This window comes from Bombus affinis, chromosome 7, assembly GCF_024516045.1.
Source record: "Bombus affinis isolate iyBomAffi1 chromosome 7, iyBomAffi1.2, whole genome shotgun sequence".
NCBI lineage: Eukaryota > Metazoa > Arthropoda > Insecta > Hymenoptera > Apidae > Bombus > Bombus affinis.
Genome location: NC_066350.1, coordinates 8,196,478 through 8,212,429, shown reverse-complemented (window position 1 = coordinate 8,212,429; position 15,952 = coordinate 8,196,478). Strand labels below are relative to the sequence as shown.

At 45.3% G+C, this 15,952-nt stretch overlaps 1 protein-coding gene across 9 annotated transcripts in view; it reads right to left on the bottom strand.

Annotated features, from left to right (window-relative positions):
- LOC126918873 (SH3 and multiple ankyrin repeat domains protein 2) overlaps positions 1 to 15,952 on the bottom strand; it is a 175,873-nt gene that overhangs the window by 64,267 nt on the left and 95,654 nt on the right. The window lies entirely within an intron of this gene.

Sequence of the window (15,952 nt, the reverse complement as noted above, 5' to 3'; positions counted from 1 at the left end):
ACGCGAACCGAATGACCTTGCTCCGTTCGCCGAAACTAGGAAAACACCAAGGACCTAGTGAACTCTAGTGCTTACCTCGGTAGAATCGAGTAAACGCGCCGCGTTAGCTTTCATAACAATGCTGCATTAACGCGAGCGTTGCGAATGCGCGAGGAGAAAACCGGTGCTGCGAGACTGGAGCTTTCATCGATCCCGATACACACCGCTGGAAGTTCGTAAACAAGCAGCAGGCTTGCGTCAAGATGGGCGAGGCGTGGTGCTCACGGTTGCACGTTGCTTCGACGATTTAACGTCCGATTCCTTCGGGAGTGAAGCAACCGTACGTTACGTGCGTTCGTATACTCCAGAAAGAAGCACATAGAGATACAGCGGTTCGTGAAAGTACTCGAACATCTGTAAAAGCTTTTACGAACATATTACGTACGTTATAACGAAACGCTTTGAAATTTCATTAGCACTGTAACGAGATACGGCTATTGTAGCTGTACTTGTTAAATCTGAAATCGTATATGCTAACCCTTTGCACTGCTATGTCGAGTGTGACTCGACATCAGTTTTTATCTCAGGAACTCCTTTGTCGAGTCTCACTCGACATTCTTTCAGTCCCACCATTTTTTTTGTGAAACGTGCGAAAGAAAAGCAGGATTGTATCCTGGAAATTGTTTCAAGATATGTCATACACTTAAAAATTCCTAAATACAACGATAGCGTGAATAAAACTGGTATTTAAGTGAATTTGTTTCTCCCTTTATTTATTTAAATTGTCTTATTTTTTAGTTAAAGTAAATTTCAAATAAAACACTTAAAAGCGTTGGGAGTTGCTGCTAACGAGATTGAAATAAAATTCGCAGTGCAAAGGGTTAATATTGAAAATAAACAACTGACTGTACAAAGCTTCGTTATCTTTCCGAAGTATACGCTTGCTTTATATACGTAGCTTGAAGCTTTAATTACAGCCACTGCATAAGTATTAGAATGTATTATGTTGAGGTTGAGTAAGTAAGTAAGTAAGAAAAGTATATTGAAATAATTAAAGGTATAAGTATAATTATAAATAATAGTTTATGCTGATCCAGATCCTTACTCTCTTAGTGTTACAATACCAATAGAATCGATAGGAAGCACGTTCATATATTTACAGCAAAAGGACATTACCAAAAAAGTTAAGCTTATAGCTTTGGCTAGAGGCTACAGGCAACAAATATAGAAATCTATTTATTAGTTCTTTTGTTCCTAGACCTTGCAACCTACATTCAAGGGAACAATAATATGCACCGCTCCTTATTTAGAATATTTCTGCGTAATAGCAGTCTGCAGGTCACGGATATACATAAATAAAGATGTACAATTTTTCTTGAAGTATCATTCTTCGACATATTATTTTACCCTCCTACAAGATGCGACGCATGAACAGGAAGGGGAACCGATCGATCCGTTAGAATTTTGCGTTACAAGATACACAAGATAAGTTTGCATAATAACCTAAGAATATGTAAATTTGTATTTACGAGTTACAAGACGAATATGATTAGTTATCTAAGATCGTACAATCTCCATCTACCTTGATCTAAGATTTCGAACGAGGTGATAATTCTTAGTTTTATATAACACGATATATACATAGAGATTTTCCGTGATAAATGTTCGAATACTTTCACGAGAGCCACTGTAGGTGTACAAAGAAGGAGAAAGAGAGGGAAAGGTCGCCTTTATACGGAGGCAGGCATGCACGTCGTGAGATTGCTCGCCGAGCTTTCGAAGGTAGCCGAGCGCGTGCACGAGCGACGACCTTCGCGCTTAATTTTTCATCGTCCTCGACGAACGGCGTTCATCGTAGCGTCGTCGCGAGCACACGAATCGAGAGCAACTCGATTCCGAGAGATGCCATTGGCGCGAACAAGCGTCGCATGAATGGGACAAACGAGACTGCGTTTCATAATAAAGACACGGTAATGGAAGACTCGACGATGCCATGGCCATCGTTCCAGCTGTTAGCGGTTGACGAGGATAAACCGTATCTAAGCGATGTCTGCCGATCTCTTTCTATATTTCTACGGCGCTAAGAAGCCGTTCTAAAGAAGAAAGAGTTCAAGGTCTCTCTGTTCATAATACCAGAATACCGTCGGTTTTGTACATGTTCCACAGGATGCACCCAAATCGATCGGAACCAATTTGCTTCCTTTTTTATCTGACGAACGACAGGGAGGAGGAAAGTAGGCGCAAGGTCCTTCCAGATTAGATCGAGCTCAATTTAGTTGCCTCTGGAGGTTTGACCTCGATTTCCAGCCGTCACAGAGACGCCCTCCGGCTTTCAATTCGCGCAGGATGTGACACTCTCGTACTCGATCCCCTTTGCTCGGTTAAACGGGAACCATTTACCATCGAGGGCATCGTAACTCCCTTCCTTTCTGTTTTTTCAACCACCTACGCTCCATATCCGATGACGATATTATTTTTAGAGGCAATCGCCTCCTACGAAGACAGACCGTTTTTGCAATCGCGCGCGATCAAACGAGTCGCTTCCTTCGAAGCTCGGTTCGTTCGCACGATACCTCATCGTGATCTCTCCTGGTGCTCCCTTCGTGTTCACTTCGTGTTCGTCGTGCGTTGGCCATCTCGAGGAAGGGTAACGATTGCCCGGTATCGATCGGCGTATCGCGAAGCGCCCAGTCGCTGACTTAATTAAGACGTTAATGGAGACAGGGCCGAAGAATCAAAGCGAATTTCACGCTTCCCCTTTCGATCCGTCGACCAGCCCATTAATTTGCCGAGGCAAAGGACGACGTGCCCCGGGAGCCGAGGTTCAGCCGGAGCATACTCGTAGATCCGACGTATATTTGACGTTTGATCGATTGATCGCGAGACCTCCGCCCACGCCGGCAAACCCTTGAATTTTCTCCGCGGCAGCCTATCATCGAACCGTCCTTCTGCGTTTATAGCTCCATCACGAGACTTTTTTCTCGCCCTGGCGAACCCCTCCGTCTTGACATCTTCGTACACGGCTCTCATACATCGAAATACTTCGTTTCATCTTTCATCGTATTTTTCCTTAGCGTTATTAGACTAGTTCCAGGCGAGGGTACGCATCGAGGAACAAAATAAAAGAAGCTACTCGTACGGCATAGCATCAACTCGATAGGGTAGTTTGACCCTATTTTTATTGAAACATCTCTGGTAGTATCATCGTTAGAAGTTTTTCCATCAGTTTAAACGACCCTTCTTGTTTTTATGACTAAGAAATCAAAGAATCCCATGGTAGATAGTTTCGTCGATTAACGATATAGGCGGCTCTACAAGGAATTTTAGTGTACGAAATAGCCAAAGTAAAATGCTCGTTACGATATTCTGGAGATGAAAGAAATTTTTCTTTATGTTCGATTTCCCTAGGTATATTTATAAAAATATAAAATTGCGTAAAACGGTATATGGCATATACCGTACGAATGTTATGTGATATTTGCATACAGGTTATAGTAATTTTGCATTGGTATAGTAATTACCTTGGTTGGGATCACGCTCGCGAAATTAGGATACAAAGAGACGATTCTCCCACGATACGGTCGATTCTCCGGATCCCTCTTCGTGGAACCGTCCGTTCCAGAATGGTGATTACGAAATCTCCTCTTCCGCCGTTTTAATGCACCGTTTACCACTTATAATTAATTTGATCTCGTACGATCTGAACCTCTGTAACGCGTTAACAGATTACTCGGAGAATTCAGTGAGAGCGTCCATGTATCTTACGTGGGACAGTGAATGGGAGCGGAGAGCAACGAACGAAAGAACGAGACGAGACCGAGGAGAAAAGTTATCGTACTCGAGCGTATATCTTTGCAGCGGAGAACTTTCATCGTTCGTGTGCCAGAGACAAACTTTTCCCTTTCCAAGAGACAATGCCGAGGATCTCGTCGGTCGATCGTAATTCACGACGCGGTTGTCGCACACTTTTGCCAGACTCTCTCGCCGGAGAGTCTGGCGGCCGGGCCTAGGGAGACAGGAAGCGGCGCGAGGCAGGAAGGATATCCTGCGAGAAAAGAGCAAAGAAACTAACGTAAGAAGACGTAACGTCCTGGTAACAATCGTGGTAGACAATGGCGAACGAACGAAGAAAAAGATTTCGTACATCGAGACAAAAAATTGTAACGATTAACTGAATCTTTAGATTCGCAGCTTCCGCCATAAATTAGATGACACATTTGCGACAAATTGAAGTTATTATTCCGTGAAATCCAGATTCGTTTCCTTTCATCCACTTCCAACGGAAGTTACAAAGTAACTGTGAACTTAGTCGGACGTAAACGTTGCTACGATTTATCTCCATTTTGTGTTTCTACCCGACGATAGAAATTAATAAAATTTGTGCATATACATAGTCCTTAATCGAGACATCGTAAACTTGCTTTTCCTGTTCACCATAGTGACACGTAGTAATTGATCATTTACTTTATTATCAACCTTGTTCCTGTTACGTAAGAGGATTTATCGGTACTAGCGAGTTATAAAATTCCATGTAAGGGGCACAGGTCGTGCGTTTCGACCACTGTCGGAACGATCTAACTTTAGAATCGGTCTAGTCACCTACTACCTACACCTTTCCACCTACTACATCTCGCTGTTATCTGGCGAAGCCGGACCGAAGGTAGGCAACCGGCATTGTTAACGTCCTCCACGAGCGGAGGTGGAGGCTTCGCGTAGGGGGACGCCTTCCGTTTCAACGCGAATCCTCGTATCGCGATATCCGAGCTGGAAAAGGCGCGAGAAGTCGCTAAACTTTCGATTTCTCGATGTCAGACGCCACGAATATCGTCGACCGATGGAAACGTGCCGCGTTTACGAGCAACCGTGTATAGAGACGAACGTTTGCTCCACGAGGAGATTAGCGTTCACGGGCAACAATTACTACCTACGTAATGGTTCGTGATAACGCGGTATAACGTGGTGGTTCTCGACGCGCGAGTTCTGTTACACACCTTCTTCAAACAATGCTTCGAAATTATAGCCAACTCTCTGCCCTAGCACCAGGGAATTTGAGCCAAAGTGCACAACGTTGGGGCGTTCGATGACGTTTACGAGCCTCCTGTCTGTGCAACGAGAGATTTTTGTACGTGGGCGCTAAACTGTGGGAAAGAATGTTGAATTAAGGAGATAGAATCTTCGTGGATCAACCTTGTCAGCGATATCGTGGTAAATGTAGCAGGTTACGGCTTCGTGTCGGTTAAACAGGGTGTAAATGTGAACGCGTGAGAAAACAATCTGTTGAAAATTCTTTCGCATTGGCATCGGTGGCGTGTTTCTTAATAATAACGTAAATGGTCTACCCCAACACGATTTTTCATTGGCTAAAATACAAACAACGCGTCTCGCGTGGTTGAAAAATCGATCGCAACGCGACCAACTTTCCGTAGAATAATTTTTATTTTCATAATACGATTCCACGAAATGAATTTCTCGATACAGAGCACGTTATACTTCGCCAAAAGTGATTTTGCCAGGCACGTACCAAGATCAATAAGCAACAAACGTCCAACTTTCTCTTATCGAATTTCCGAAATCTCAAGCAGTCCGCTTCGTCCAGTCCCTTCGACGCACATCCCAAAACTTCATGGAACTTTAACTCGTACCAAATAACCTAAAGAAACTCCGTGCGATAAACGAAACGATATTAAATGGCGTGTCCTCTGGCGCAACCGCTGTCAAGGCGTTTCCACGATGGAGCATCGCTTCGAAGCCAGTACGAAACCAGATACGTATAACTATACGTGATTCAGCGAACATCGTGCAACAGATCGCAATGACAAAGACGAACGGACAAGAGGCGATTTGAAAATTCGGTAACGCTGATTTACACTCCGGTACGTATATTCAATTTATGGGATTCCTCGAGCGAAAAGCGGCTCCTGAAATCCCGACGGAGTTCCCTAAGACGACCACGAGGATGTCGAGGGAGCAGCTGCGGATGCTTGGTAGACGAGTCTTGCCCGTTTACGCGTCTGTTTGACTCGTCCTGTTTGCGTGTGGGCGGCAAAAGGGGGAGGACGAACGAGTAAACTGTGTTGTAGATGTAGGTAAGCCGGGACTGTAAATACCGCATCGTTGCTGCCTACCTCGCGCACCAGGGAGGCACGTCCGGTATGGTATATCGTCTTATGCCTCATCTCGGCGTTGCTCGCGCCGCGCCTAGGCCAAGGATAAAATATAATAAATCGAAGCGTTACGATGATTTTAACCGAAGAAGAGGATCGTCGTGCTATAGGGTGTTTCAGAAAGTTACGTTCGAGCGTCGAGCCTCGTTTTCACCGTCGCTGTTCCTATTTCTTGAAATAGTCGCCGAAGGTGTCTTTGGTACCGGTCAAGCGTTTCTAAAAGTTGTCGTTCGCTGGGAACGTTTTGGAACACGCAACGCGAGAATGTTCTTAGCTTCGAGCTTTACCGATGTAATGCAGACAGTCGGGTCTCGTTATAGGGTCTGATGAAATTTACAAACGTTTCATATAAGCCGCGTAATAAATTTTACGAAGACAACCATGTTCGGGCCCGTTTACCAAGATCTTCCTACTTGTTTCGGTAACCGCTGCATGTTCCTGAACTTTGACTTCAATTTTGTGCAACACCATATATAGGATTCTCCTCGCGAAACATCCACTGGCTCGCCCCGTGATTAAACCATCCTCGAGACTCTACCCGATGTTTCCTATCGCTTTATCCTAATCTACGTCTCGAAATAATCGCCGACCAGCTGCTCTCACCGAAGCGAAACCGAAGCAACACCGCTCGTAGCCACTGCTCTAGGAAAGATTCGCGCGGTCAAACTTTGGCACAGATGGCGGAGGAAATTGGTCGCGACAGCCGGTGCTTTAGCGTTTGACATCGATCAAGCTCAGAATTTGCCTCGAGTCAGCTTTCGTGATTTTGTGTGTGAGACAGAGAAAGAGAGAGAGAGAGAGAGAGAGAGAGAGAGAGAGAGAGAGAGGGTGACGTACAGTTGGCCCACCTTGGTCAGGTCGAGTTGTGGCCGAATTTACGAGCGCGTGTCGGAGGAATAGGCTCTCCGCTTGCGACACACGGCTTGGCTGGGTTGCGTCATCGGCGAGAATCGGCTCAGAGGCGATTCGAAGCTCGCCTCGGCCAGCAGAAATCGTGGCGCGATGGGGCGCGGCACTTTCTCTCGAGAAACGGTCTGCGAACCCCGAGATACAGGGTCCAGCCTGTTCTTTTCGCGTTGTTATTTACGGCGACCATAACGTTACGCGGAAACGGCGAATAACTAAATTTCCACGGCGACGATTAATACCTCAAAGTTTCGAAAGGCGATCGAGCTCGACGCGGACGCGCCAGCCTCGTTGTAAATTACAAAGTCCGGAGTAAAGCTGGCTACTCGTAAAAAGCTCCGCGAATCCGTCGTAAAAAGTCTGATCGCGGACTTTGAGGATTACGAGGCCAAGCGATCGCGAACCCTCGAGATAGATCGCGACGTAACGAGCGTAGAACTTTGATGCGAAAGAAAGCCTGAGAAAATACGCGAAACGTGGAACCTCTTTGTCGCGTACGTTCGACCTTGGTGACTTCGTTTGCACGTCGCACGACGGCGCACTGATTTCGCGGAAATTGTATCGAGCCAGAGGCTACGGGAAGAAGCGACGAGGAAAATTTTATTCGAGAGGAAGACACCGGGTCTGTGATTGATCTAATTCCGGGCAGAGCGAGACGAAGTTCGATCCGCGCAGCTTTTTGGCAACCAGGGTATCCGGAGGTGGGAGCAAGTTCGTCGCGAGGGAGGTTTTAACCTTATTCCTGTCACGTAGCTGGCGTCCGACCAAGTCCTCCCAGATATCTGTAACCGAAGTATAAGGACCCTTTAAATGTCGGCCATCCGTCTCGAGTCCTGCAACGAGTTGGCTAGCGAAATCGCTTCGCCGAAATTCCTTCCTCCGTTATATCCGCGCGTGGGCGATGATGAAACATCGTCTTTAGCGTTTCTATTTGACCTTTCGATGTATATTCGTTTAATTATAAATACGAAGACATACTCGTCCAGTAGGTACAAAGACGTTCGATCGTTTGCGCGATCGTGTGTTTTTTTCACATGTAGAGATCTTGGTTGTGTTGCAATTGTTTAATCGACTATTGAATTAGTAAGAAAATATCGTTGGTTTTATTGACGCACGATAAAACTACACGGTGTCATCGACGCTGACGCTCAGAGTGATTTTACGCGAAAATATAAGCGTAAACAGAAGTACAGGATGAAACATTTTCACGCGACATTTCCTCTTTTAGAGAATCGAGCTTGAAAATTTGTCACAGCAATGTACCAAAAAGTCGTGTACCAGTAAGTTTGGAAATCAAAATCTCCAGATTATCGATATTTTAATTCGATATGGTATTTCGGAGAAATAAAAAAGAATTTTATCGGAAAGGTACTGTCGCGAACGTTTGCACGATGTTACACGATCGAAAAATAAACGTGGCTCGATTTTAGGGAAGACAAATCGCCAGTGGGTTGACCGTTTGCTTTCCCAGAGATTTTCCGCCCACGCCAAGGGGTTGCAGGCTCGCGTTTAATAATAATAACGCAAACAATAACGATAATAATCCCACGCGGCAGAAGATGGTGTTGCTGACTAGGTGGATGCAAGCTAATTCACGATGACCGAGCGCCGCGCTGCTACTTATCATGATAAATGCCCTATACGGGGATCGGCACGGCCGCCTAAGACGATGAAATATTTCCGCAATAACCATAACCCTTCGTCGTGGCTTCCCACGCCTTTCCGCGAGTATACGCCGCTCTCCGTGTGCCTTTGCTTGACCACTCCCGCAAATCTTAGTCTTGCGCGTCTCGCCAACCAGTCATGGTAACATTTTGCTACACTCGACTTGTTTGCAACAGTACGCTAATCACGCTGCTATGTACACTCAGGACGATCGGAGTTAATACCCATGAATTTATCAGGGATCATGACTATTGTAAATGAAAACAAAATCAAACTAAAAAGGTGATGGCATAAGAATTCATATCCGAGCTTAAATGATTTTGATTGGAAGCAACTGGCGTAACTAAATTATCAATAACCAAAATATATTTTCAACGTATACGTGGTTATTGGTAGCTCTGAGAAAAATATTTTTGGTAAGCAAACGCAACGTAGTAAATTTTAAAGTAAATCGAAGAAAACAGTGTTTGCAACACCGTCGCTTTCCTGTACTTTTTACATTGCCGAGTTGATCAGTGTGACTTCTAAATATGAATAATTACGACAGTCTCGTCTCGTTACAGCGCTAATGAAATTTCAAAATCTCCCATGTAACACGATTAATATAAAAATTTCCCATGATAATTATCCAAATTCTTTGCTGTATCTCTGTATCGATTTTGGCTGTCGCAACGACTGGACCATAGACTTCCGCGTTTCCCATTTTACCTGACGAACGTTGCATTCAACGAGATGGAAAGCTCAATCGGGATAATCTATAGCTTCCGGGTTTGCCATTTTACCTGACAAAGCCTGCATCGCCAGCGACGGTAAGTTCGGTTACGTTAATCCCGGGTAAATAATTAACGGACCCTTCTAACGAACTATCGGCAAAACGATAAATCTTCTTCGGACCGTTTGCTTGTTTATCTAAAACCCGCGAGCCCGTCCGATAGCAGCCGTGCGAAAAGGAGCAAAACCCGCGCGGATTCAAAGGGAGGATCGACCGAAAAGTGCGAACCGCATTATCCTCGACGATTTATGCGGCTCCTTTCCCAAACGCATTCATCATTCCACGGTGTCGGCGGCTCGCTTTCAGCCCACTCTCCCTCCGTCCATTTCTCTCTCTTTCTCCTTTCCTATCGTCTCTTCCTTTAACCAGAGAATTCCTCTCTCCGTTGGCCTTCGCGTCCACCCGTCTCGGTCCGCGATTCGAGTCCCTTTTGCCGAACTCTCCTGCCACGCCGTCTCCTTTTCGCGACACGGCTCGACACGAGCCTCTGCATACGAGGCACACACTCTCGCTCGGAGTCTGTCGTGTTCGCGTGCTCCTTTTGCCACACGTTCCTTTCCTCCTTCCTGCCCTTCCTTCTTGTTTCGTCTCTCTCTTTCTTTTTTTCTTGCAGCTCGATCCGCCGAGCCTTTTTCGGCGCAGCAGAACCGCACCGTTCGGACCACCCCGGAACTCGCCACTATACTTTATAACCCCTGTTTGGGAACAGGTGTTGCGACAGTCTGCGGCCCCAGCCATCCGCTAGTTTCTATGGTTTTCTGAAACACCTTAACGTCAACCTTCGTCGATACAGTCCGTCCGTGCCTAAGCCGGCTGTATTCTTTGCTTCGTTTTCGGGCTAATCGTATCAGGCGATAATAGATGAGCAACAATTTCTGTTTTATATTATTTTATTGAACTAGGTATGATGCATTTTGTTCTGTTTCTATTGCTACATTCGTGCACAATTCAATAAACTAATATAAAACAAAAAAACATTGTGCGTCTATTATTTCCTTGTAAAACGAAAGACATATTTCTGACAATTTAATATTTTTCTATCGTCAGAAAATTATCGAAACCGTTTACCAAAATTACTCGATCGGTAAAATGGCGCCCCTACGAAATCCCAGGGGTTTTCATTTGCTGCCATTTGCAAGGTAAGCGCCGTGCCATTCCTCTTCTTCTCTTTTTCACGTTTAAAAGAGAAAAATATAGATTTGAGATTCGCGCGAGTTGTACAGTTTCAAAGGGTATTTGAAAAATTATATAGAAAGTAAAGTTGTTGCGCCGCTGTACCTCTCTTTTACCGCGTTGAATACGTTGTTTCTCTTCGTTCTTCCTTTTTCATTAATCGATCGAAACGCAAATTCAGAACTTCTCGAATCGTAAAAGTTTACGCAACTTTTATTTGGAAAATTACACGACATCGATGTTGTTGCAGATTTGAAACGAACTTGGTTTGCCTGTAAACGACCGAGCACGCTGGTTCCGACACTTTCGCGCTCGCTCGTACGGGGTCGTCCAACTTTACGGCGGCGTTTGTTAACGAGGCGCCGACAGGTTCTCGATAATTACATCGGCACTTTTGTCACGGGTCCGAAGAGACGACCGCAAAAAAAGCAACGAACTTGATGAAACCGTCGGAGCGTAATTCATCGAAGGGGACACCGGTGCATCACGTTCGTTTTCATTCCAAGTTCCTGATTTCAGCCTCGTCATCGATAACAAACACCCCCCTTCATTATTTCGTTCCGATCGATCTTGGATTTATATTTATTTGTTTATTTATTTATTCGTTCGTTTATTTCTCACGGATGAAACTCTTATGTACGTACAAAAGAGAAGGAGAGGCATAGAAAAATATATAAAAATTACCCTTATTACAACAAAACGAACGATGATCCAGACATACTGTATTTTCACACATCAATTTCGTTTAATGCCCTATACAGTTCGATTTTGATCAGATTGATGCATACAAATATCATTCATCGCATATGCAAATATTTAGCTATCGCATATTAAAATATATGTTTATATCCCCTTTATTCGCGTGTCTTTAACGAGCAATTTAAAGTTGCATACAATGATATCGTAAACAATAATCATGACACTGGCGTATCGTTGCAGTGCCAATGAAATTTCGAAAAGTGTTATATAAAATACAAAGTACGAACACCAGGTTTCTACGCGAAGTGATCAAATACTTCTGCGAGACAGCATGTATCGAATTTTGTCTAATCGACGTTTCTTCTTGGAAGTGTACAGTGTGCATATAATAGACGTATAACACGTATATTTAACAAAAGAACGCAAAAATTGCTCTTTAAGATATGCCTGTTAAGAAGGAAACTTCCTCGCCAGATGCAGGAGAAGGGAGCGCAGTTCAACGCTCGGAGTTTTTCGAATCGGTCGTTCGCCGGGGCCGAAATTTGCATTTAAAACCACGGCCGAGGGCACGAAAATAAAAAGAGGCGAGCTGCGCGCGATTTGACGAGCTCAGACGCGTCGGGATAGGAGGATGGTAGTCGACCAGGTAAAAAGAAAGCGACGCTAGCCGAAAGGATCGGTCGATGTTCGCCGGAGAACAACGGTGGACCATCGTTTCTCTCTGGCGAACCGTATGGATCGTATCGTATCGGAGCATGGTCCAGTTTGATCTTCGAGCCCACGCACGAAGCAAACTGTCGTTCCAGCCGATTTCGGTTTCGAACGCAACGCTTTACGATTTCCAGTGTGTTTCAATAAAGAACGAACGAGTTTCGTATATTCGAACGATCTTTTGACGAAAACGTTATTTGTCATCTTGACGTTTCTCGTGTGTCTTCGTCTTTGTCCTCGATGTTGAAAGATCTTCTTTTCTCGGGGATAAAAAGGTTTTGGCCTTGAGACCGGCCTCGACCAGCTAACACCAAATTCATCGAATTTTTACGATCGTTTACAAATTGATTGTCCTTTCACGTAAGAGGATAAGCAGCTAATTGAAAGCACGTAACGCGAACACCGCCAACAGACGATTTACGAAATATGCAAAGCTCTAATTTCACAGCTACGCGGTTCAGTCGATAATGTAGGATCTTATTACAATTAATTTATTTAAAATGGATTAAACAGATGTTGGTTAAACGGGAAACGATGCTTGTTTAACGTGAACTAAATACAATAACGTACTATAATTAGGACAACTAAATAGTTAATTTGCAACTCTCGTCACCACGGTTTCTCTCACGCGGACCACACTCTCTCGACAACGTAATTCGCACTCTCTGATTTCTCGATTCACATTCTCTGACTTTCCAACTAACACTGACTGGTAATTCGTCTTTCTCCTTTAGCATCCCTTTGTCTTTTGTCTTTTGTCTTGACCCCACCACGCACGTGTTCTGCAACCGCTCGTGGCCAGGGTCACGCAGACCTGTACCGCGTAACTATTCGATCGAAGGATCGACGATACATTCTTGGGTCTATCGGCACTTAGGCTTCCTCGCGACACTGTTTATGGTTCGCCTGGTATCTCTTAGGCCTTTCGTCCACGATACTACGATAATTTCTATACAAAGAAGTCGACATTCGTCGAAAAGTATACTATCAACGAAACCATCGTTTGTTATCGCTCACGAACGCTGTCCTCGGTGGGCCGCGTTTCGATTCTCACGACGTAGCAACGAATTTCACCGAAATTGAATCTCGCAAATCGATTTCGCAGCTACGAAGCTTCATCCCGAAAGCGCAACCTGTTTCGCAACTTCGTCTGGTAAGCTGTTTAGCCACGTATCTCCTAGCAGCCTAGACAGGAATCTCCAATTTCGTGGCGGATCTGTTCGCGGGACCGCGAAGCAACGCGGATACCTCGAATCGAAAGAAGGACGAGCGTAGGACGCAAGGCCGTCAGAGAAAGAGAGAAATTTCGGTTTTTCATCGCGGGTAAAACCACCTGCCAGCGCGAATCTTCGCATAAATTCTCCACTCTCTAGCCAATAAATCCTGCGTGGGCCCCTCTTCTTGGTTGTAAAACGTCGCGTCGGCGAGCCAATGTTATATTCGCCATCTACCGGAACTCTCCCCTTCTCCCTTCTCCTCGAGATCCTTTCACAGCCCTCCAACCCCGTTCTCGTGCTCTTTGTAGCGCCCTGAGACGCTGCGCTGTCCGCCGACCTCCTCCGCAACCTTTTTCCCTTCCCACCGAAAAAAACACCACTCTATCTTCTTACGACAATTATTTCTTCTTCCTCCCTTCGGTTCGGTTACTTCCCTTGGCAAATGAAATCACTAGCCGCAATTTAATTAGAGGCAAATTCCAGCGACTAGCGCGTGCGAGGTCAATGGCGCCAGTCTGGTCTTCGAGATCTGACAGGGGATACGTCGGATGTAATTCTTGCTGCTTTTGGTAAAGTCTGTTACGGTAGTAGGTCCACGTGGGCCATAAATGTAACGTTAATTTGAACCGTAGCCGGCTGGCCAATTGTGAGAGAAATATATTTAATATTTGAAAGATGTAAGTTGATTTTTGCTAACTTTCTATCACCTGGTGACCAAGAAGAAATATTCCAATACGAAGGAGCCGAAGAACGGAATAATGTGGTGGATTTAAAGATACACTGAGAATCAATGTCGAGTATACATTATGAAGGTAGGAAAATTATTCGAAAACTCTTACGTGCGCGTATAATTTGAGAATTAATCGAAAAGATATAAAGTACATGGAGAAACAGAAACATAGACGAGTGTATACTCGCTTTTAGACAACTCTACGATGTTTATTTAATCGTCGATTCCAAGGAAATTCTCCAAAACCTGTAGCACTCGGCACGCTGCTCCGTACTTTCCGATTTCTGCAGCTGATCGATACAGTTCGCGAACAGTTCGTATCTGAAACATCCCTCGCGAGCGTGGATCGTGTTCTCGGATTCCACTCGGCGAACTAACCCTCTGTTCGTCCGTTCAATTTTTCCAAGCGGAGAAATCGCGAGCGATCTTCCAAGTTGTTGCAATGGTGCTTCGAGTTCGCTATATACGCGATTCTTCACCGCGTGGCGAGGAGAAAACGACGAAAGAAAGGAAGCGAAGAGGAGAAGAAAAGAGAAGAGGAGAAGAAGCAGAGAGAGGCACGAAAAGAAAAGTGGGAGGAAGGTAGGGCCTGTATCGTTAAAGCACGGGGGATCACCTTGTTTTTCCAGCGGTGGTATTCATTTCAAGGACAGGAGAAACATTTCGATCGGTTGTAAGGGCGATTCCCGGCGCAGATTTTCTGCGGGGCAGCTAGCAAAAGGATGCACTAAATCTTGGCCGGATATCTCGCGAGTATATCAGAGTCAGTGTGGCAGCGGGGTGCCCGATGCGGCGTAGCTGCGCTCCGGTGAAACAACGCTGCCGAAGAAGAGAAAGAGACGAGGGAGAGAAAGAAAGAGGGAGGGCTGTTATTGCAGCGGTTGCTGCTTTTGCACTTGCGGATCGTCGTCGTCGTCGTCGTCGTCGTCGTTGTCGTTGAACCTATCGCGCGTTGCTGCCGTTGTTGCTTCCGCTGGCTTCGATCGGCCACGTATCGACCGTTTCAACGAATCTTTTCGCTGGTTGCATCGCCGACCCCTGACGTCCAGAGAGGATGCACCTGGCGTTGCTTAGACGCCTCGCAGCGTTTCGAGCTCCCTTCGCCGAACCTTTAATAAATCGACCGTCTTTCGAGATGCCTAGAAGCCAGCGAGGGGTTACACGCCGAGTCTGGATCGGCTTCGAAAAACTTCGTCTCGAGACTCCTCGCTCTTTCCGCTGGACGACCGATTACTACGACCAAATAGATTGGCCGTCCTTTTCTCTCAAAATTCAAGATTCGGAGAAAGCATAGTTGATCTTGTAACGATGAATCTTTTCCACTTTAAACGAGAATGTACAGTGTCGTAGAAACCGTCGAACAAGAACACGTTGAGTCTACATAGAAACAAAGAAGAACTTGAGGTTGATTGTACAATTCACAAACGCGTTTCACCATCAGTTCATTAATTTCTCAACTGATAAACATAGTCGAGTCGATATACTCGAATACATTGGCCGTCGTTTCTTTCCAAAAATTAAATCGAGAGAGAAGTTGGTCATCTTGTAACTAAGAGCCACGTTACCCTCTCCCCGCCAAATATAGAAAATGTTTAAAAAAGTTGGAGTCAAACTTCGTAGTCGTCAAAACGAGCAAGCAGGCAACGCTCTGTATTGTCGGTTTCAAATATTCCACTCAGCCAGATTGCAAGACTTTTCTCTCTTTCTCTTTCTTTCGCTGATACATCGCTCTCGGTGGCGGCGAAAAACGACTCTCGATCGCATTTTCCAGCGCGAAGCTCATAAATTTAAAAGGCTCGTCGGGCGCATATCTCGAGCAACTTTAAAGTTGCGAGCTGGAGAGTCGTCGAGCGAAGCCCGACGGTGTTCCGGGATCCTCTGGCGCGCACTGTGTGTCTAACTAACGCGGTGCTCGCGGGGGCGGAACTACGAACGG